Raw genomic sequence first — 21,682 nt, 5'->3', positions numbered from 1 at the left:
ACTATACGCTTCCCCCTTACAGTAAAAACCCCGCTGTATCAGTACAACTGTGTTTAACAGGGTCTGTGGAGGAGCAGCACTTGCATGCAGCCTAGAGATCATCAGCCGCTGGAAATGGCGCCTTTCAGTGTCTAGTCCCGCTCTCCGGGAAGCCCCACCCATTCAATGGCACACGTCCCTCACAAGATTATACTTGCATTATTTATATAAAAAAGAGTTTAATAACCCCTCTTACCGTGTAAAGGAAGTTTAATAACCCCCTTATGTGTGCCAGTCTGTGGTTTGCGGCAGGCACCGCAGTTCGCTGCCCGTGACCGCCGCTCCCTTATGCCGCCATATGTCACCGGGTACCCGCTAACTGGGACCCCGTTGTGACCACTCACCGCACCGGCGTCTTTAAAATAAAGATTTGAAGTAAACTCTCTGGAGCTCCAGAGGAATGTACCCGGCCCCTTGGGCACATTTTTCTAAACGGAGTCTGGTAGGAGGGGCATAGAGGGGAGGAGCCAGCACACACTAAAGGTTTCTTAAAGTGCCAGGCTCCAGTGGACCCGATCTATACCCCATGTGTAACTACTGTTCCCCTGTATCCACTAGGACGTTAGAGAAAAATCATTGGTGGTACAGTGAATGTGGGCTGTTCATTAGTGGGGCAGTGGTGAAGGCAGGAAGCAGGTGGCTGAGCGGTGTGAGCGGTAAGGAGACTGAGCTGTGCAGCGCGCGGCTCCTGTCAGCGGCTCCAATCTAGCTAGAATGGTGCCGCTGCAGGGGAGGGTCCGGGAGGAGGAGCAATGTCTCATCGTGCACATTGCGGCTCCGTACACACATGCCGTGATGAGCGATGTCACAAGTGACATTGCTCACATTGAGCATGCAGCACCTCTGACCGCGGGTGTAGTATGGCTGACCGGAGGTCAGGAGACCGCCGGTCAGCTTACCGACGCCGGCATCCCGGCGGGGAGGGGCGAGTGCAGCAAGCCCCTTGCGGGCTCGCTGCGGCCTCGGTGGCGACCTGCGGTCACCACGGGTTCTATTCCCACTCTATGGGTGTCGTGGACACCCATGAGTGGAAATAGTCCCTGTTGGTCGGCATGCCGACCATCGGGATAGTGAGCCGTCGGGATGGTGGGGTAGGTCATGTGACTGTCGGTCAGCTGACCGCCGGTAACATGAATACCACCCCTGACCGCCAACCTGCTATCAACGAGCGCAGGTGCTCGCATCGTTGATTGCTATGACCATACACTCTAGACGATGTGAACGATATATCCTTCACAATCATCGTTATCGGCCATATCGGTCATAATTATCGTTCAGTGTGTATGGCCCTTTCAGGGCCAGCTCCAGGCACGTCCCGTAGGAGCGGCCGCGCAGGGCGCAGACTCCTAAGGGCGGCCGGTGGCCAGCCGCAATTTTATATCAGCCGCCGGTCCATCAGCCAATTAGATCTTCGGACCGGCAGCGGCTGCCGGACCACCAGCTTTGACTGACTGACCGGCGGCTTCAGGCAGGGGACAGCCGGAGATGGGAGTGAGGGGAAGGAGAGGCACACGCTGCGCTCTCCCTCCCTCACACACACAGAGAGCAGAGGCAGCGGCAGCAGTGCGGGAGCAGCAGGACGAGGCCGGCGGTGGTGAGCAGCACTACAGGGGCTGGGCATATGTTTCTGGAAAAGTGTGGGGGCATATGTATCTGGCACTGTGTGATGGGCATATGTATCTGGCACTGTGTGATGGGCATATGTATCTGGCACTGTGTGATGGGCATATGTATCTGGCAGTTTGTGGGGCATATGTATCTGGCACTGTGTGTGGGGGGCATATGTATCTGGCACTGTGTGGGGGGCATATGTATCTGGCACTGTGTGGGGGCATATGTATCTGGCACTGTGTGGGGGGCATATGTATCTGGCACTGTGTGGGGGCATATGTATCTGGCACTGTGTGGGGGCATATGTATCTGGCACTGTGTGATGGGCATATGTATCTGGCAGTTTGTGGGGCATATGTATCTGGCAGTTTGTGGGGCATATGTATCTGGCACTGTGTGATGGGCATATGTATCTGGCACTGTGTGTGGGGGGCATATGTATCTGGCACTGTGTGGGGGCATATGTATCTGGCACTGTGTGGGGGCATATGTATCTGGCACTGTGTGGGGGCATATGTATCTGGCACTGTATGGGGGGCATATGTTTCTGGCACTGTGTGGGGGCATATGTATCTGGCACTGTGTGTGGGGGGCATATGTTTCTGGCACTGTATGGGGGGCATATGTATCTGGCACTGTGTGGGGGCATATGTATCTGGCACTGTGTGGGGGCATGTGTACTTGGCACTGTGTGGGGGGCATGTGTATCTGGCACTGTGGGGAGCATGTGTATCTGGCATTGTGGGGGACATAGTATGTGTACCTTGCACTGTGAATACACGTGTATCAGACAATGTGGGGGCATATTATGTGTATCTGGCACTGTGCCGGCATATTATGTATATCTGGCTCTGGGAGGCATGTGTATATGACAATGTGGGGGCATATTATGTGTATCTGACTATGTGGGGCATATTATGTGCATCTGACAATGTGGGGGCATATAATGTGCATCTGACAATGTGGGGGCATATAATGTGCATCTGACAATGTGGGGCATATAATGTGTATCTGCCAATGTGGGGCATATAATGTGTATCTGCCAATGTGGGGGCATATAATGTGTATCTGGCACTGCTGTGGGCATATTATGTGTATCCGACAATGTGGGGGCATATAATGTGTATCTGCCTATGTGGGGACATATTATGTGAATCTGACAATGTGGGGGAATATAATGTGTATCCTGCACTGTGGGGGCATATAATGTGTATCTGGCACTGTGGGGGCATATAATATGTATCTGGCACTGCACTATTGGGGGCATATGTGTATCTGGCACTGCTGGGGGCAGATAATGTGTATTTGGCACTACTGGGGGTGGATGTGGCACTGTACTGCTGGGGTCATTGTGTGTCTGACACTACTGGAGACATTATGTGTAGGAAAACTATTAAAAAAAACCTGATAGGGATATATATATATATATTACTTAGTATGTATCTATAACAATCCCCTACCTCCTGAACATAAGATAGAGGGATGAGGCTAGCCACTGCACTGATCCCACAGGAGGATGTGACAGGGCAGGCACACAGGTACAGCAGCCCTGGCTGGCACACTGAGGAGAAGAACATGGAGCCGGGCTCCGCCTCTCGGCACTTCCGGACACACAGCGATCGCAAAATGGCCGCCGCGCCGAATCCCTGACATCTTCTCGGTGGGCTCTGACATCCCCACCGCCCCCTCCTCCTCCATTACATCCTCCCTCTCCGACGGCCTGGCAGCCGAAGGTACGCTCTACAAGGCGCCGGCCACCCCTCCGGTCTCAGCCGGTAGACGAAGGCGAGTAGAAGCCGGGGAGCAGCTGTCAGTGTCAGACCAAGGTAACCGGAGCCACGGTGCGACGGCTCATTGTCCTTCCTCTCTGCCTGCCGGGACAATGGGGGGATCCTGTGCGGGAGAGCCGGTGCTTTCCTGCATGTCCACACTCTGTGTGTGTGTATGTATATATATATATATATATATATATATAATTTCATGCACACTAACATGATGCATTTATTATAAAAGTGGAAGTGCTGTCTGTTTCTATTTAATGTGCTGTTATTCTTTTAGATTCTATCTATCTATCTATCTATCTATCTATCTATCTATCTATCTATCTATCTATATCTATCTAATGCACCTCCTCCTCTATATAGGATGCTGGTATTTCTGGTGCCTGCCTGTATCCTGCAGATGCCCTGCCCGGAGCTGGCAGTGGGAGGCGATGCAGCTTGGGTTGGGAGGTTGGACCAGTAATATCTGGGTCTCCGGCGGGGGTTAATGATGACCCTACTAATGGACAGATACTTCATAGCTGCTGCTCCATTCTGCACTATGCAGATCTAATGCTTTGCGACTTTGGAAGTGCTGCTCAATTATTTCAGGCAAATCATAAATTCAGATAGCAAACACCCAGCTTGGATTGGTAGTTGGAGACGGAGTTGTGGGAAAAGTTGGCTTGTTGGTGCATGCCGGGGATGTCCCTTATTGTCACCACTGAATGACTCTCCTGGGTCGTTAAAGGGATGACGCACGTTTTCATAATTTAGGTTTGCAAGGATGAGGGTTAGGATGGCAATGAGAGGGCATAGAACAGATGCTTGCTGAAGGTGGGACTCTTGTGGCCTGTAGTTGGTTGTGTGACTTGGAAGGCTGCTGTTACGGAAGCTGGGAGTTGTAGGGTGTAGAGCGATGACCTTTATATTTCCATAACCACTTCAGTTTTATTATTTCAGCATTCCTTTGCTGTACCTGCCTAACCCTTATCCAAGCGTATCTCCTAACTGTGCATCTGCAGAGCCCACCTGACTGTATACACCATATAGGCCTACATGGGTTGGCCTGCTGCCTGGATCCCCAGCAACATCATTGAGTGCACTGTCTGGAAGTGAACGGGCTTCATGTGATATGGAGTACAGTGACTGAACATCTGTGCGTTTATACCCCTTTCAGACATCTTCCTAAATCCCGTGATTTTGCACATGAACGCGCATCAACCCGGGATTTTGGCATGTCTGAAAGGCCCCAAGAAACACGTTCCCTGGTTGCCGACCCTGCAATTGACCAGGGTTTTTCTCGGCACTTAAGTCCCGGGTAGACAACCCGGCTTAGGTCTGAATGGTGCGACCCAGGAATTTACTCCTAGGTCGCACATGATGCCTCCTGATTGGCGTTGGACTGCCTGGAAGGGGCGGGGCTGCTTGGAGGGGGCAGGGGTGCATGGAAGGGGGCATACATTGGCTGCTGCAATGAGTAGTAGAAGCATCCGGCGCAGCCAAACAACGGAGAGGGTGCCTGTTGTGGTGAGGTCTGGTGGCTGGTGTGTCACGTGTGTATGATTTTGGCATGGTTGTGTATATTTGAGTGTGACGTGTGTGTGTATATTGGACATGAGTAGCGACCAGGCTTATGTCTGAACGGGGTTGACCCTGGAATTTCCCAGGTCTTAGGTTTCATGTGAAAAGGGGTCTCCATCAAAAACCTGGGATTTGTCAGAGGTGTAAAACCCGGAACTGAGCATGCAAAATTCCCAGGTCGTATGTTTGGAAGGGGCGCAAGTTTATACAGATCTGAGACCTTGAGATAGAGATCATTGTTGTCATGCATGGGAATAACTGAAGAAGCATCATTAAGTAACTAAGGGGGACATGTACTAAGGAGTGATAAAAGTGGAGAAGTCAGCCAGTGGAGAAGTTGCCCATGGCAACCAACCAGCATTGATGTAATATTTCTAAGTTGCATACTATACAATTGTATGGAGCAGCTGATTGGTTGCCATGGTAAATTTCTCCACTGGCTCACTTAACTTTTATCACTGCTTAGTACATGCACCCCTAAATCTCCACTTTACACGTGGCCTAGTGTACATGTGTAGCTTTAGTAGGGGCAATGTGCGAGGAATATGGTTTTGGAACGCCTAAAATGTCACCTACACCCCCAACTTTTGCAGTAAACTTGTGGCTGTGAAGGAAAATGGCCGATCTTAGGGTTACAATACGTACGGGTGATCGGCTCACTGCATAACTCCCGATCATCGTCTAACACAGTTATATTGAATTGATAGCTGAAATGTTGTACGCTAGTTTATTTGCAGTTCAGAAATGTCATCTGACCCTGAACAGAATTCTGGGCACAGGGCATGCTTCAGTATCTTTCCCTGATGGCAGATAACAGTGCATCTAAAGATTGATTACAGCACAGGTTCTCAAACTCGGTCCTCAGGACCCCACACAGTGCATGTTTTGCAGGTCTCCTCACAGAACCACAAGTGAAATAATTAGCTCCATCTGTGGACCTTTTAAAATGTGTCAGTGAGTAATTAATACACCTGTGCACCTGCTGGGTTACCTGCAAAACATGCACTGTGTGGGGTCCTGAGGACCGAGTTTGAGAACCACTGTTCTAAAGATCCAGAGGTTGTCTGTAAAAGATGCACTGTTATGGGACAGAGTTTGGAAAACACTGTCCTAGCGTCAGACTGGACTCGCGAGTCATGTGGGCCATACAATATGACCGTCACCTTAGCAACAGTCTGGCGACTTTTTCGTTTTATTGTTTATCGATCCCTTGTTTACCAGCAAAAAAAGTCTCACTGAGGTGCAGCTTGAATAGTCACAAGAGAAGCTGATGGATCAGTACATGTCACAGGCTGTGTGACTAGTTTCCTGAGGCCTGTGCGAAACATTGTGACTCGAGGAATTCACGCTGACTGCTTGGTTTCTATTTTTTTATTTTATATGTTGATAATCCAGAGCTACAAGCTAGATACAGTGCGACCCAGTGATGATATACCACCTTGAAAAGGGTTGAACATTGGACCTTATTCAGGTTTGTTAGCCAACCAAAAAAGTTAGCAATTGGGCAAAACCATGTTGCAGTGCAGGTGGGGCAGATATAACATGTGCAGAGAGATTTATATTTGGGTGGGGTGTGTTCAAACTGAAATCTAAATTGCAGTGTAAAAATAAAGCAGAAGGTATTTACTCTGCACAGAAACAAAATAATGCACCCAAATCTGAATCTCTCTGCACATGTTACATCTGCCCTACCTGCAGTGCACATGGTTTTGCCCAATTGCTAACTTTTTTGGTTTGCTAATAAACCTGATTACCCCCCTCATTATCCTTAAGCTTAGTAACATGATAAATCAATATAGTTAATTAAAAAAATCTGTTATAATAGATCAACAGTCATTTGAACATACTAATATAACACCTACAACAAAGCAAAATAAAACATACAACAAAGCAGATAGGAGTTGGGGGGTTATATGTCAAGGCTTGGGGAGACACATGCTGGTCATCATTCATGTAAAAGGGTCTATTGCATATTGGGAAAACGTACAGTATGTTGGGTTGGTACAGTCTAGCTCATTAATTATAGCTATTTCTCTAACGTCCTAGTGGATGCTGGGGACTCCGAAAGGACCATGGGGAATAGCGGCTCCGCAGGAGACTGGGCACAAAAGTAAAAAGCTTTATGACTACCTGGTGTGCACTGGCTCCTCCCCCTATGACCCTCCTCCAAGCCTCAGTTAAGATTTTGTGCCCGAACGAGAAGGGTGCAATCTAGGTGGCTCTCCTGAGCTGCTTAGAGTAAAAGTTTAAATAGGTTTTTTTATTTTCAGTGAGACCTGCTGGCAACAGGCTCACTGCATCGAGGGACTAAGGGGAGAAGAAGCGAACTCACCTGCGTGCAGAGTGGATTGGGCTTCTTAGGCTACTGGACATTAGCTCCAGAGGGACGATCACAGGCCCAGCCATGGATGGGTCCCGGAGCCGCGCCACCGTCCCCCTTACAGAGCCAGAAGACTGAAGAGGTCCGGAAAATCGGCGGCAGAAGACGTCCTGTCTTCACTAAGGTAGCGCACAGCACCGCAGCTGTGCGCCATTGCTCTCAGCACACTTCACACTCCGGTCACTGAGGGTGCAGGGCGCTGGGGGGGGGGCGCCCTGAGACGCAATAAAAACACCTTTTTGGCAAAAAATACATCACATATAGCTCCTGGGCTATATGGATGTATTTAACCCCTGCCTATTTTTACATAAAAAAGCGGGAGAAAGGCCGCCGAAAAAGGGGCGGAGCCTATCTCCTCAGCACACTGACGCCATTTTTTCCTCACAGCTCCGTTGGAGGAAGGCTCCCTGACTCTCCCCTGCAGTCCTGCACTACAGAAACAGGGTAAAACAAGAGAGGGGGGGCACTAAATTGGCATATAAATATATACAGCAGCTATATTAGGGAAAAACACTTATATAAGGTTATCCCTGTATATATATATAGCGCTCTGGTGTGTGCTGGCAAACTCTCCCTCTGTCTCCCCAAAGGGCTAGTGGGGTCCTGTCCTCTATCAGAGCATTCCCTGTGTGTGTGCTGTGTGTCGGTACGTTGTGTCGACATGTATGAGGAGGAAAATGGTGTGGAGGCGGAGCAATTGCCTGTGTCGACACCTGACTGGATAGTCTTATGGAAAGAATTACGTGATAGTGTCAGCACTTTACAAAAGACTGTTGACGACATGAGACAGCCGGCAAATCAGTTAATACCTGTACAGGCGTCTCAAACACCGTCAGGGGCTCTAAAGCGTCCGTTACCTCAGGTCGATACAGACACGGACACTGACTCCAGTGTCGACGGTGAGGAAACAAACGTATTTTCCAGTAGGGCCACACGTTACATGATCACGGCAATGAAGGAGGTTTTGAACATTTCTGATACTACAAGTACCACAAAAAAGGGTATTATGTGGGGTGTGAAAAAACTACCCGTAGTTTTTCCCGAATCAGATGAATTAAATGAGGTGTGTGATGAAGCGTGGGTTTCCCCCGATAAAAAACTGCTAATTTCTAAAAAGTTATTGGCATTATACCCTTTCCCGCCAGAGGTTAGGGCGCGTTGGGAAACACCCCCTAGCGTAGATAAGGCGCTCACACGCTTATCAAAACAAGTGGCGTTACCGTCCCCTGATACGGCCGCCCTCAAGGAACCAGCTGATAGAAAGCTGGAAAATATCCTTAAAAGTATATACACACATACTGGTATTATACTGCGACCAGCAATCGCCTCAGCCTGGATGTGCAGTGCTGGGGTGGCTTGGTCGGATTCCCTGACTGAAAATATTGATACCCTGGACAGGGACAATATATTATTGACTATAGAGCATTTAAAGGATGCATTTCTATATATGCGAGATGCACAGAGGGATATTTGCACTCTGGCATCAAGAGTAAGTGCGATGTCCATTTCTGCCAGAAGAGGATTATGGACGCGACAGTGGTCAGGGGATGCGGATTCCAAACGGCATATGGAAGTATTGCCGTATAAAGGGGAGGAGTTATTTGGGGTCGGTCTATCGGACCTGGTGGCCACGGCAACGGCTGGAAAATCCACCTTTTTACCCCAAGTCACCTCGCAGCAGAAAAAGATACCGTCTTTTCAGGCTCAGTCCTTTCGTCCCCATAAGGGCAAGCGGGCAAAAGGCCACTCATATCTGCCTCGGGGCAGAGGAAGGGGAAAAAGACTGCAGCAGACAGCCTCTTCCCACGAACAGAAGCCCTCCCCCGCTTCTGCCAAGTCCTCAGCATGACGCTGGGGCCTTACAAGCGGACTCAGGCACGGTGGGGGCCCGTCTCAAGAATTTCAGCGCGCAGTGGGCTCACTCGCAAGTGGACCCCTGGATCCTGCAGGTAGTATCTCAGGGGTACAAATTGGAATTCGAGACGTCTCCCCCTCGCCGGTTCCTGAAGTCTGCTTTACCAACGTCTCCCCCCGACAGGGAGGCGGTATTGGAAGCCATTCACAAGCTGTATTCCCAGCAGGTGATAATCAAGGTACCCCTCCTACAACAGGAAAAGGGGTATTATTCCACGCTGTTTGTGGTACCGAAGCCGGACGGCTCGGTGAGACCCATTTTAAATCTGAAATCCTTGAACACTTACATAAAAAGGTTCAAGTTCAAGATGGAGTCACTCAGAGCAGTGATAGCGAACCTGGAAGAAGGGGACTATATGGTGTCTCTGGACATCAAGGATGCATACCTCCATGTCCCAATTTGCCCTTCTCACCAAGGGTACCTCAGGTTTGTGGTACAGAACTGTCACTATCAGTTTCAGACGCTGCCGTTTGGATTGTCCACGGCACCCCGGGTCTTTACCAAGGTAATGGCCGAAATGATGATTCTTCTTCGAAGGAAAGGCGTCTTAATTATCCCTTACTTGGACGATCTCCTGATAAGGGCAAGGTCCAGAGAACAGTTAGAGGTCGGAGTAGCACTATCTCAAGTAGTACTACGACAGCACGGGTGGATTCTAAATATTCCAAAATCGCAGCTGATTCCGACGACACGTCTGCTGTTCCTAGGGATGATTCTGGACACAGTACAGAAAAAGGTGTTTCTCCCGGAGGAGAAGGCCAAGGAGTTATCCGACCTAGTCAGGAACCTCCTAAGACCAGGCCAAGTGTCAGTACATCAATGCACAAGGGTCCTGGGAAAGATGGTGGCTTCTTACGAAGCGATTCCATTCGGCAGATTCCACGCAAGAACTTTTCAGTGGGATCTGCTGGACAAATGGTCCGGATCGCATCTTCAAATGCATCAGCGGATAACCCTGTCTCCAAGGACAAGGGTGTCTCTCCTGTGGTGGTTACAGAGTGCTCATCTCCTAGAGGGCCGCAGATTCGGCATTCAGGATTGGGTCCTGGTGACCACGGATGCCAGCCTGAGAGGCTGGGGAGCAGTCACACAGGGAAGAAATTTCCAGGGCTTGTGGTCAAGCATGGAAACGTCACTTCACATAAATATCCTGGAACTAAGGGCCATTTACAATGCCCTAAGTCAGGCAAGACCTCTGCTTCAGGGTCAGCCGGTGTTGATCCAGTCGGACAACATCACGGCAGTCGCCCACGTAAACAGACAGGGCGGCACAAGAAGCAGGAGGGCAATGATGGAAGTGGCAAGGATTCTTCGCTGGGCGGAGAATCATGTGATAGCACTGTCAGCAGTGTTCATTCCGGGAGTGGACAACTGGGAAGCAGACTTCCTCAGCAGACACGATCTTCACCCGGGGGAGTGGGGACTTCACCCAGAAGTCTTCCACATGATTGTGAACCGTTGGGAAAAACCAAAGGTGGACATGATGGCGTCCCGCCTCAACAAAAAACTGGACAGATATTGCGCCAGGTCAAGGGACCCTCAGGCAATAGCTGTGGACGCTCTGGTAACACCGTGGGTGTACCAGTCCGTGTATGTGTTCCCTCCTCTTCCTCTCATACCAAAAGTACTGAGAATCATAAGAAGGAGAGGAGTAAGGACTATACTCGTGGCTCCGGATTGGCCAAGAAGGACTTGGTACCCGGAAATTCAAGAGATGCTCACGGAAGACCCGTGGCCTCTTCCTCTAAGAAAGGATCTGCTCCAGCAGGGACCATGTCTGTTCCAAGACTTACCGCGGCTGCGTTTGACGGCATGGCGGTTGAACGCCGGATCCTGAAGGAAAAAGGCATTCCGGATGAAGTCATCCCTACCCTGATCAAAGCCAGGAAGGATGTAACCGTACAACATTATCACCGTATTTGGCGTAAATATGTTGCGTGGTGCGAGGCCAGGAAGGCCCCTACAGAGGAATTTCAACTGGGTCGTTTCCTGCATTTCCTGCAAACAGGACTGTCTATGGGCCTCAAATTGGGGTCCATTAAGGTTCAAATTTCGGCCCTGTCAATATTCTTCCAAAAAGAACTGGCTTCTGTTCCTGAAGTTCAGACGTTTGTCAAGGGAGTACTGCATATACAGCCTCCTTTTGTGCCTCCAGTGGCACCTTGGGATCTCAATGTAGTTTTGGGATTCCTAAAATCACATTGGTTTGAACCACTCACCACTGTGGACTTAAAATATCTCACATGGAAAGTGGTAATGCTGTTAGCCCTGGCTTCTGCCAGGCGTGTCTCAGAATCGGCGGCTTTATCCTATAAAAGCCCTTACCTAATTTTTCATACGGTGAGGAATTGTTTGGGGACGGTCTCTCGGACCTAGTTTCCACAGCTACGGCTGGGAAGTCAAATTTCTTGCCATATATTCCCTCACAGCCAAAGAAAGCACCGTATTACCAAATGCAGTCCTTTCGTTCACAAAAAAGCAAGAAAGTCAGAGGTGCATCCTTTCTTGCCAAGAGGCAGGGGTAGAGGAAAAAAACTGCACCATGCAGCTAGTTCCCAGGAACAAAAGTCCTCCCCGGCTTCCACTAAATCCACCGCATGACGCTGGGGCTCCACAGCCGGAGCCAGGAGCGGTGGGGGCGGGTCTCCGAAATTTCAGCCACCAGTGGGTTCGCTCACGGGTGGATCCTTGGGCTATACAAATTGTGTCTCGGGGATACAAGCTGGAATTCGAGGTGACGCCCCCTCACCGTTACCTAAAATCGGCCTTGCCAGCTTCCCCCATGGAAAGGGAGGTAGTGTTGGCAGCAATTCACAAGCTATATCTCCAGCAGGTGGTAGTGAAGGTTCCCCTCCTTCAACAGGGAAGGGGTTACTATTCCACTATGTTTGTGGTACCGAAACCGGACGGTTCGGTCAGACCCATTTTGAATTTAAAATCCCTGAACATTTATCTGATGAAATTCAAGTTCAAGATGGAATCGCTCAGAGCAGTCATTGCAAGTCTGGAGGAAGGGGATTTTATGGTGTCTCTGGACATCAAGGATGCGTACTTGCATGTCCCCATTTATCCACCTCATCAGGAGTACCTCAGGTTTGTGGTACAGGACTGTCATTACCAATTCCAGACGTTGCCGTTTGGCCTGTCCACGGCACCGAGAATATTTACCAAGGTGATGGCGGAAATGATGGTGCTCCTTCGGAAGCAAGGGGTTACAATTATCCCATACTTGGACGATCTCCTCATAAAGGCGAGGTCCAGGGAGCGGTTGCTGATCAGCGTAGCACACTCTCAGGAAGTGTTGCGACAGCACGGCTGGATTCTGAATATTCCAAAGTCGCAGCTGATTCCTACGACGCGTCTGCCCTTCCTGGGCATGATTCTGGACACAAGCCAGAAAAAGGTGTTTCTCCCGGAGGAAAAGGCTCAGGAGCTCGTGACTCTGGTCAGAGACCTCCTAAAACCAAAACGGGTATCGGTGCATCACTGCACGCGAGTCCTGGGAAAGATGGTGGTGTCATACGAAGCCATTCCCTTCGGCAGGTTCCATGCGAGGATCTTTCAGTGGGATCTGTTGGACAAGTGGTCCGGATCGCATCTTCAGATGCATCGGCTGATCACCCTGTCCCCCAGGGCCAGGGTGTCTCTTCTGTGGTGGCTGCAAAGTGCTCACCTCCTCGAGGGCCGCAGGTTCGGCATACAGGACTGGGTCCTGGTGACCACGGATGCAAGCCTCCGAGGATGGGGGGCAGTCACTCAGGGAAGAAACTTCCAGGGGCTGTGGTCAAGTCAGGAGACTTGTCTGCACATCAATATCCTGGAACTAAGGGCCGTATACAACGCCCTGAGTCAAGCGGAGCCTCTGCTTCGAAACCAACCAGTGCTGATTCAGTCAGACAACATCACTGCAGTGGCCCATGTAAACCGCCAGGGCGGCACAAGAAGCAGGGTGGCAATGGCAGAAGCCACCAGGATTCTTCGTTGGGCGGAGAATCACTTACTAGCACTGTCAGCAGTGTTCATTCCGGGAGTGGACAACTGGGAAGCAGACTTCCTCAGCAGGCACGACCTCCGCCCGGGAGAGTTGGGACTTCATCAAGAAGTCTTCACGCAGATTGCAAATCAATGGGAACTGCCACAGGTGGACATGATGGCGTCCCGTCTCAACAAAAAGCTAAAAAGGTATTGCGCCAGGTCAAGAGACCCTCAGGTGATAGCTGTGGACGCACTTGTAACACCGTGGGTGTTCCAGTCGGTCTATGTGTTTCCTCCTCTTCCTCTCATACCAAAGGTGCTGAGAATTGTGAGAAAAAGAGGGGTGAGAACAATACTCATTGTTCTGGATTGGCCAAGAAGGACTTGGTACCCGGATTTGCAAGAAATGCTCACAGAGGACCCATGGCCTCTGCCTCTCAGACAGGACCTGTTGCAACAAGGGCCCTGTCTGTTCCAAGACTTACCGCGGCTGCGTTTGACGGCATGGCGGTTGAGCGCCGGATCCTAGCGGAAAAAGGCATTCCGGATGAAGTTATTCCTACGCTGATAAAGGCTAGGAAGGACGTGACAGCAAAGCATTATCACCGTCTATGGCGAAAATATGGTGCTTGGTGTGAGGCCAGGAAGGCTCCTACAGAGGAATTCCAGCTGGGCCAGTTCCTGCACTTCCTACAGTCAGGAGTGACTATGAGCTTAAAATTAGGATCCATAAAGGTCCAGATTTCGGCCCTATCCATTTTCTTTCAAAAGAAACTGGCTTCGCTTCCTGAAGTTCAGACGTTTGTAAAGGGAGTGCTGCATATTCAGCCCCCTTTTGTGCCACCAGTGGCACCTTGGGATCTTAACGTGGTGTTGAGTTTCCTGAAATCTGACTGGTTTGAGCCACTTAAGACCGTGGAGCTAAAGTATCTCACGTGGAAAGTGGTCATGCTATTGGCCTTAGCTTCGGCTAGGCGTGTGTCAGAATTGGCGGCTTTGTCATGTAAAAGTCCCTATCTGGTTTTCCATATGGCCAGGGCAGAATTACGGACTCGTCCGCAATTTCTGCCGAAGGTGGTGTCATCTTTTAATTTGAACCAACCTATTGTGGTGCCTGCGGCTACTCGTGACTTGGAGGACTCCAAGTTGCTTGATGTAGTCAGGGCTTTGAAGATTTATGTAGCCAGGACGGCTGGAGTCAGGAAAACTGACTCGCTGTTTATCCTGTATGCATCCAACAAGCTGGGTGCTCCTGCTTCAAAGCAGACTATTGCTCGCTGGATCTGTAACACGATTCAGCAGGCTCATTCTGCGGCTGTTTTGCCGCATCCAAAATCAGTGAAAGCCCATTCCACAAGGAAAGTGGGCTCTTCTTGGGCGGCTGCCCGAGGGGTCTCGGCATTACAACTTTGCCGAGCAGCTACTTGGTCGGGTTCAAACACCTTTGCAAAGTTCTATAAGTTTGATACCCTGGCTGAGGAGGACCTTGTGTTTGCCCATTCGGTGCTGCAGAGTCATCCGCACTCTCCCGCCCGTTTGGGAGCTTTGGTATAATCCCCATGGTCCTTACGGAGTCCCCAGCATCCACTAGGACGTTAGAGAAAATAAGATTTTACTCACCGGTAAATCTATTTCTCGTAGTCCGTAGTGGATGCTGGGCGCCCGTCCCAAGTGCGGACTTTCTGCAATACGTGTATATAGTTATTGTTTAATTAAAGGGTTATGTTATGTTGGCATCCGTTGTTTGATGCTCTGTTGTTGTTCATACTGTTAACTGGGTAAGTTTATCACGAGTTATACGGTGTGGCTGGTATGAGTCTTACCCTGGATTCCAAAATCCTTTCCTAGTAATGTCAGCTCTTCCGGGCACAGTTTCCTTAACTGAGGTCTGGAGGAGGGGCATAGAGGGAGGAGCCAGTGCACACCAGGTAGTACTAAATCTTTCTTTAGAGTGCCCAGTCTCCTGCGGAGCCCGTCTATTCCCCATGGTCCTTACGGACTACCCAGCATCCACTACGGACTACGAGAAATAGATTTACCGGTGAGTAAAATCTTATTTCTCTAACGTCCTAGTGGATGCTGGGGACTCCGTCAGGACCATGGGGATTAGCGGCTCCGCAGGAGACAGGGCACAAAAATAAAGCTTTAGGATCAGGTGGTGTGCACTGGCTCCTCCCCCTATGACCCTCCTCCAAGCCTCAGTTAGGTTTTTGTGCCCGTCCGAGCAGGGTGCAATCTAGGTGGCTCTCCTAAAGAGCTGCTTAGAAAAAGTTTTTCGTTTTTTTATTTTCAGTGAGTCCTGCTGGCAACAGGCTCACTGCATCGAGGGACTTAGGGGAGAGAAGTCAACTCACCTGCGTGCAGGATGGATTTGCTTCTTAGGCTACTGGACACCATTAGCTCCAGAGGGATCGAACACAGGCCCAGCCATGGAGTCCGGTCCCGGAGCCGCGCCGCCGACCCCCCTTGCAGATGCCGAAGATGGATGAGGTCCAGAAGCAGGCGGCAGAAGACTTTTCAGTCTTCCTGAGGTAGCGCACAGCACTGCAGCTGTGCGCCATTGTTGTCAGCACACTTCACACAGCGGTCACGGAGGGTGCAGGGCGCTGGGGGGGCGCCCTGGGCAGCAATGTATAATACCTTTTTATGGCTAAAAAATACATCACATATAGCCCTTGAGGCTATATGGATGTATTTAACCCCTGCCAGATCTCACAAACTCCGGAGAAGAGCCCGCCGAAATAGGGGGCGGGGCTTATTCTCCTCAGCACACAGCGCCATTTTCCTGCTCAGCTCCGCTGTGAGGAAGGCTCCCAGGACTCTCCCCTGCACTGCACTACAGAAACAGGGTAAAACAGAGAGGGGGGGCACTTTTTTTGGCGATATTACTATATTTAAGCTGCTATAAGGATACAACACTTATATAGGGTTGTTCCCATATATATTATAGCGCTTGGGTGTGTGCTGGCAAACTCTCCCTCTGTCTCCCCAAAGGGCTAGTGGGGTCCTGTCTTCAATAGAGCATTCCCTGTGTGTCTGCTGTGTGTCGGTACGTGTGTGTCGACATGTATGAGGACGATGTTGGTGTGGAGGCAGAGCAATTGCCGGTAATGGTGATGTCACTCCCCAGGGAGTCGACACCGGAATGGATGGCTTTGTTTATGGAATTACGTGATAATGTCAGCACATTACAAAAATCAGTTGACGACATGAGACGGCCGGAAAACCAGTTAGTACCTGCCCAGGCGTCTCAGACACCGTCAGGGGCTGTAAAACGCCCTTTACCTCAGTCGGTCGACACAGACCCAGACACGGACACTGAATCTAGTGTCGACGGTGAAGAAACAAACGTATTTTCCAGTAGGGCCACACGTTATATGATCACGGCAATGAAGGAGGCTTTGCATATCTCTGATACTACAAGTACCACAAAAAGGGGTATTATGTGGGGGGTGAAAAAACTACCTGTAGTTTCTCTATCGTCCTAGTGGATGCTGGGGTTCCTGAAAGGACCATGGGGAATAGCGGCTCCGCAGGAGACAGGGCACAAAAAGTAAAGCTTTAGGATCAGGTGGTGTGCACTGGCTCCTCCCCCTATGACCCTCCTCCAAGCCTCAGTTAGATTTTTGTGCCCGGCCGAGAAGGGTGCAATCTAGGTGGCTCTCCTGAGCTGCTTAGAATAAAAGTTTAGTTAGGTTTTTTTATTTTCAGTGAGTCCTGCTGGCAACAGGCTCACTGCATCGTGGGACTAAGGGGAGAAGAAACGGACTCACCTGAGTGCAGAGTGGATCGGGTTTCTTAGGCTACTGGACACTAGCTCCAGAGGGACGATCACAGGTTCAGCCTGGATGGGTCACCGGAGCCGCGCCGCCGTCCCCCTTACAGAGCCAGAAGAGACGAAGAGGTCCGGTGAAATCGGCGGCAGAAGACATCCTGTCTTCAGACTAAGGTAGCGCACAGCACCGCAGCTGTGCGCCATTGCTCTCAGCACACTTCACACTCCGGTCACTGAGGGTGCAGGGCGCTGGGGGGGGGAGCGCCCTGAGACGCAATATAACGGAATACCTTAGGTGGCAAAACAGAATACATCACATATAGCTCCTGGGCTATATGGATGTATTTTAATCCCCTGCCATTTTACACAGAAAAGCGGGAGATAAGGACGTCGTGAAGGGGCGGAGCCTATCTCCTCAGCACACAAGCGCCGGAAGGACGGCTCCCTGACTCTCCCCTGCAGTCCTGCTTCAGAATCGGGGTAAAAAAGAGCAGGGGGGGCATTTTTGGCAGCAAATAACGATAATAACAGCAGCTATAAGGGAATAACACTTATATAAGGTTATCCCTGTATATATATATATATATATATATATATATATATATATATATAGCGCTGGGTGTGTGCTGGCAGACTCTCCCTCTGTCTCTCCAAAGGGCTAAGTGGGGTCCTGTCCTCTATCAGAGCATTCCCGGTGTGTGTGCTGTGTGTCGGTACGCGTGTGTCGACTTGTATGAGGAGGAAAATTATGTGGAGGCGGAGCAGTTGCCTGTGTTGGTGATGTCACCCCCTAGGGAGTCGACACCTGACTGGATGATTGTATTTAAACAATTAAGTGATAATGTCAGCAATTTGCAGAAAACTGTTGACGACATGAGACAGCCGGCAAATCAATTAGTGCCTGTCCAGGCGTCTCAGACACCGTCAGGGGCGCTAAAACGCCCGTTACCTCAGTGGGTCGACACAGACCCTGATTCATTCCGGGAGTGGACAACTGGGAAGCAGACTTCCTCAGCAGACACGACCTTCACCCGGGAGAGTGGGGACTTCACCCAGAAGTCTTCCACCTGATTGTAAACCGTTGGGGAAAACCAAAGGTGGACATGATGGCGTCCCGCCTCAACAAAAAACTGGACAGATATTGCGCCAGGTCAAGGGACCCTCAGGCAATAGCAGTGGACGCTCTGGTAACGCCGTGGGTGTACCAGTCAGTGTATGTGTTCCCTCCTCTGCCTCTCATACCAAAAGTACTGAGAATCATAAGAAGGAGAGGAGTAAGAACTATACTCGTGGTTCCGGATTGACCAAGACGGACTTGGTACCCGGAACTTCAAGAGATGCTCACGGACGAACCGTGGCCTCTACCTCTAAGAAAGGACCTGCTACTGCAGGAGCCTTGTCTGTTCCAAGACTTACCGCGGCTGCGTTTGACGGCATGGCGGTTGAACGCCGGATCCTGAGGGAAAAAGGCATTCCAGAAGAAGTCATCCCTACTCTGGTCAAAGCCAGGAAGGACGTAACCGCAAAACATTATCACCGCATTTGGCGTAAATATGTTGCGTGGTGTGAGGCCAAGAAGGCCCCTACAGAGGAATTTCAACTGGGTCGTTTCCTTCATTTCCTGCAAACAGGACTGTCTATGGGCCTAAAATTAGGGTCCATTAAGGTTCAAATTTCGGCCCTGTCGATTTTCTTCCAGAAAGAACTGGCTTCAGTACCTGAAGTTCAGACATTTGTAAAAGGGGTCCTGCACATACAGCCTCCTTTTGTGCCTCCAGTGGCACCTTGGGATCTCAATGTGGTGTTGAGTTTTCTAAAGTCACATTGGTTTGAACCACTTTCCACTGTGGACTTAAAATATCTCACATGGAAGGTGTCGATGCTGTTAGCTTTGGCTTCAGCCAGGCGTGTGTCAGAATTGGCGGCTTTATCATATAAAAGCCCTTACTTAATTTTTCATTCTGACAGGGCGGAATTGAGGACTCGTCCTCAATTTCTACCTAAGGTGGTTTCTGCATTTCACATGAACCAACCTATTGTGGTACCTGCGGCTACCAGGGACTTAGAGGACTCTAAGTTGCTTGACGTTGTCAGGGCCTTGAAAATATATGTTTCCAGGACGGCTGGAGTCAGAAAATCTGACTCGCTGTTTATCCTGTATGCACCCAACAAGCTGGGTGCTCCTGCTTCTAAGCAGACGATTGCTCGTTGGATTTGTAGTACAATTCAGCTTGCACATTCTGTGGCAGGATTGCCACAGCCAAAATCAGTAAAAGCCCATTCCACAAGGAAAGTGGGCTCATCTTGGGCGGCTGCCCGAGGGGTCTCGGCTTTACAACTTTGCCGAGCAGCTACTTGGTCAGGGGCAAACACGTTTGCTAAATTCTACAAATTTGATACCCTGGCTGAGGAGGACCTGGAGTTCTCTCATTCGGTGCTGCAGAGTCATCCGCACTCTCCCGCCCGTTTGGGAGCTTTGGTATAATCCCCATGGTCCTTTCAGGAACCCCAGCATCCACTAGGACGATAGAGAAAATAAGAATTTACTTACCGATAATTCTATTTCTCGGAGTCCGTAGTGGATGCTGGGCGCCCATCCCAAGTGCGGATTATCTGCAATACTTGTACATAGTTACAAAAATCGGGTTATTATTGTTGTGAGCCATCTTTTCAGAGGCTCCGCTGTTATCATACTGTTAACTGGGTTCAGATCACAGGTTGTACAGTGTGATTGGTGTGGCTGGTATGAGTCTTACCCGGGATTCAAAATCCTTCCTTATTGTGTACGCTCGTCCGGGCACAGTATCCTAACTGAGGCTTGGAGGAGGGTCATAGGGGGAGGAGCCAGTGCACACCACCTGATCCTAAAGCTTTACTTTTTGTGCCCTGTCTCCTGCGGAGCCGCTATTCCCCATGGTCCTTTCAGGAACCCCAGCATCCACTACGGACTCCGAGAAATAGAATTATCGGTAAGTAAATTCTTATTTTTTCCTGAATCAGAGGAATTGAATGATGTATGTGATGAAGCGTGGGTTAACCCAGATAGAAAAGTGCTAATTTCAAAAAAGTTATTGGCATTATACCCTTTCCCGCCAGAGGTTAGGGCGCGCTGGGAAACACCCCCTAAGGTGGATAAGGCGCTCACACGCTTATCAAAACAAGTGGCGTTACCGTCTCCTGATACGGCCGCCCTCAAGGATCCAGCTGATAGGAGGCTGGAAACTACCCTAAAAAGTATATACACACATACTGGTGTTATACTGCGACCAGCCATCGCCTCAGCCTGGATGTGCAGTGCTGGGGTGGTCTGGTCGGATTCCCTGACTGAAAATATTGATACCCTGGATAGGGACAGTATTTTACAGACTTTAGAGCAATTAAAGGATGCTTTTCTTTATATGCGAGATGCTCAGAGGGATATTTGCACTCTGGCATCGAGAGTAAGTGCGATGTCCATATCTGCCAGAAGAAGTTTATGGACACGACAGTGGTCAGGTGATGCGGATTCCAAACGGCATATGGAAGTATTGCCGTATAAAGGGGAGGAATTATTTGGCGTCGGTCTATCGGATTTGGTGGCCACGGCAACTGCCGGGAAATCCACCTTTCTCTAACGTCCTAGTGGATGCTGGGGACTCCGTCAGGACCATGGGGAATAGCGGCTCCGCAGGAGACAGGGCACAAAAGCAAGCTTTTAGGATCACATGGTGTGTACTGGCTCCTCCCCCTATGACCCTCCTCCAAGCCTCAGTTAGGTTTTTGTGCCCGGCCGGGTGCAATCTAGGTGGCTCTCTTAAAGAGTTACTTAGAAAAAGTTTTTAGGTTCTTTATTTTCAGTGAGTCCTGCTGGCAACAGGCTCACTGCATCGAGGGACTTAGGGGAGAGATTTTCAACTCACCTGCGTGCAGGATGGATTGGATTCTTAGGCTACTGGACATAGATCCAGAGGGAGTCGGAACACAGGGCTCGCCCTGGGGTTCGTCCCGGAGCCGCGCCGCCGACCCCCCTTGCAGACGCTGAAGATGAAGAGGTCCGGAACCAGGCGGCAGAAGACTCTCAGTCTTCATCAGGTAGCGCACAGCACTGCAGCTGTGCGCCATTGTTGTCAGCACACTTCACACAGCGGTCACGGAGGGTGCAGGGCGCTGGAGGGGGGCGCCCTGGGCAGCAATGTATAATACCTGTATGGCGAAAAATACATCACATATAGCCCTTGAGGCTATATGGATGTATTTAACCCCTGCCAGATATCTAAAACTCCGGAGAAGAAGCCCACCGAAAAGGGGGCGGGGCCTATTCTCCTCAGCACACAGCGCCATTTTCCCTCACAGAAAGGCTGGTGGGAAGGCTCCCATGCTCTCCCCTGCACTGCACTACAGAAACAGGGTTAAAACAGAGAGGGGGGGCACTGATTTGGCGATATGTATATATATTAAAATGCTATAAGGGAGGAACACTTATATAAAGGTTGTCCCTGGATAATTATAGCGTTTTGGTGTGTGCTGGCAAACTCTCCCTCTGTCTCCCCAAAGGGCTAGTGGGGCCTGTCCTCTATCAGAGCATTCCCTATGTGTGTGCTGTATGTCGGTACGTGTGTGTCGACATGTATGAGGAAAATATTGGTGAGGAGGCGGAGCAAATT

The 21,682-nt window shown here is 50.1% G+C and overlaps 1 protein-coding gene across 4 annotated transcripts in view; it reads left to right on the top strand.

Moving 5' to 3' along the window:
• The first annotated feature begins 3,147 nt into the window (after window positions 1-3,147).
• C6H5orf24 (chromosome 6 C5orf24 homolog) overlaps window positions 3,148-21,682 on the top strand; it is a 74,869-nt gene continuing 56,334 nt past the window's right edge. For all 4 annotated transcript variants that reach the window (XM_063928739.1, XM_063928737.1, XM_063928738.1 and 1 more), the window contains exon 1: window positions 3,148-3,476. The gene's annotated coding sequence lies outside the window, so the exon portion shown is untranslated. The remainder of the gene's footprint in view (window positions 3,477-21,682) is intronic.

The sequence above is a fragment of the Pseudophryne corroboree genome, chromosome 6, assembly GCF_028390025.1.
Source record: "Pseudophryne corroboree isolate aPseCor3 chromosome 6, aPseCor3.hap2, whole genome shotgun sequence".
Classification (NCBI taxonomy): Eukaryota; Metazoa; Chordata; class Amphibia; order Anura; family Myobatrachidae; genus Pseudophryne; species Pseudophryne corroboree.
The sequence above is the reverse complement of the archived record's forward strand: the minus strand, read 5'-3'. Positions and strand labels throughout refer to the sequence as shown.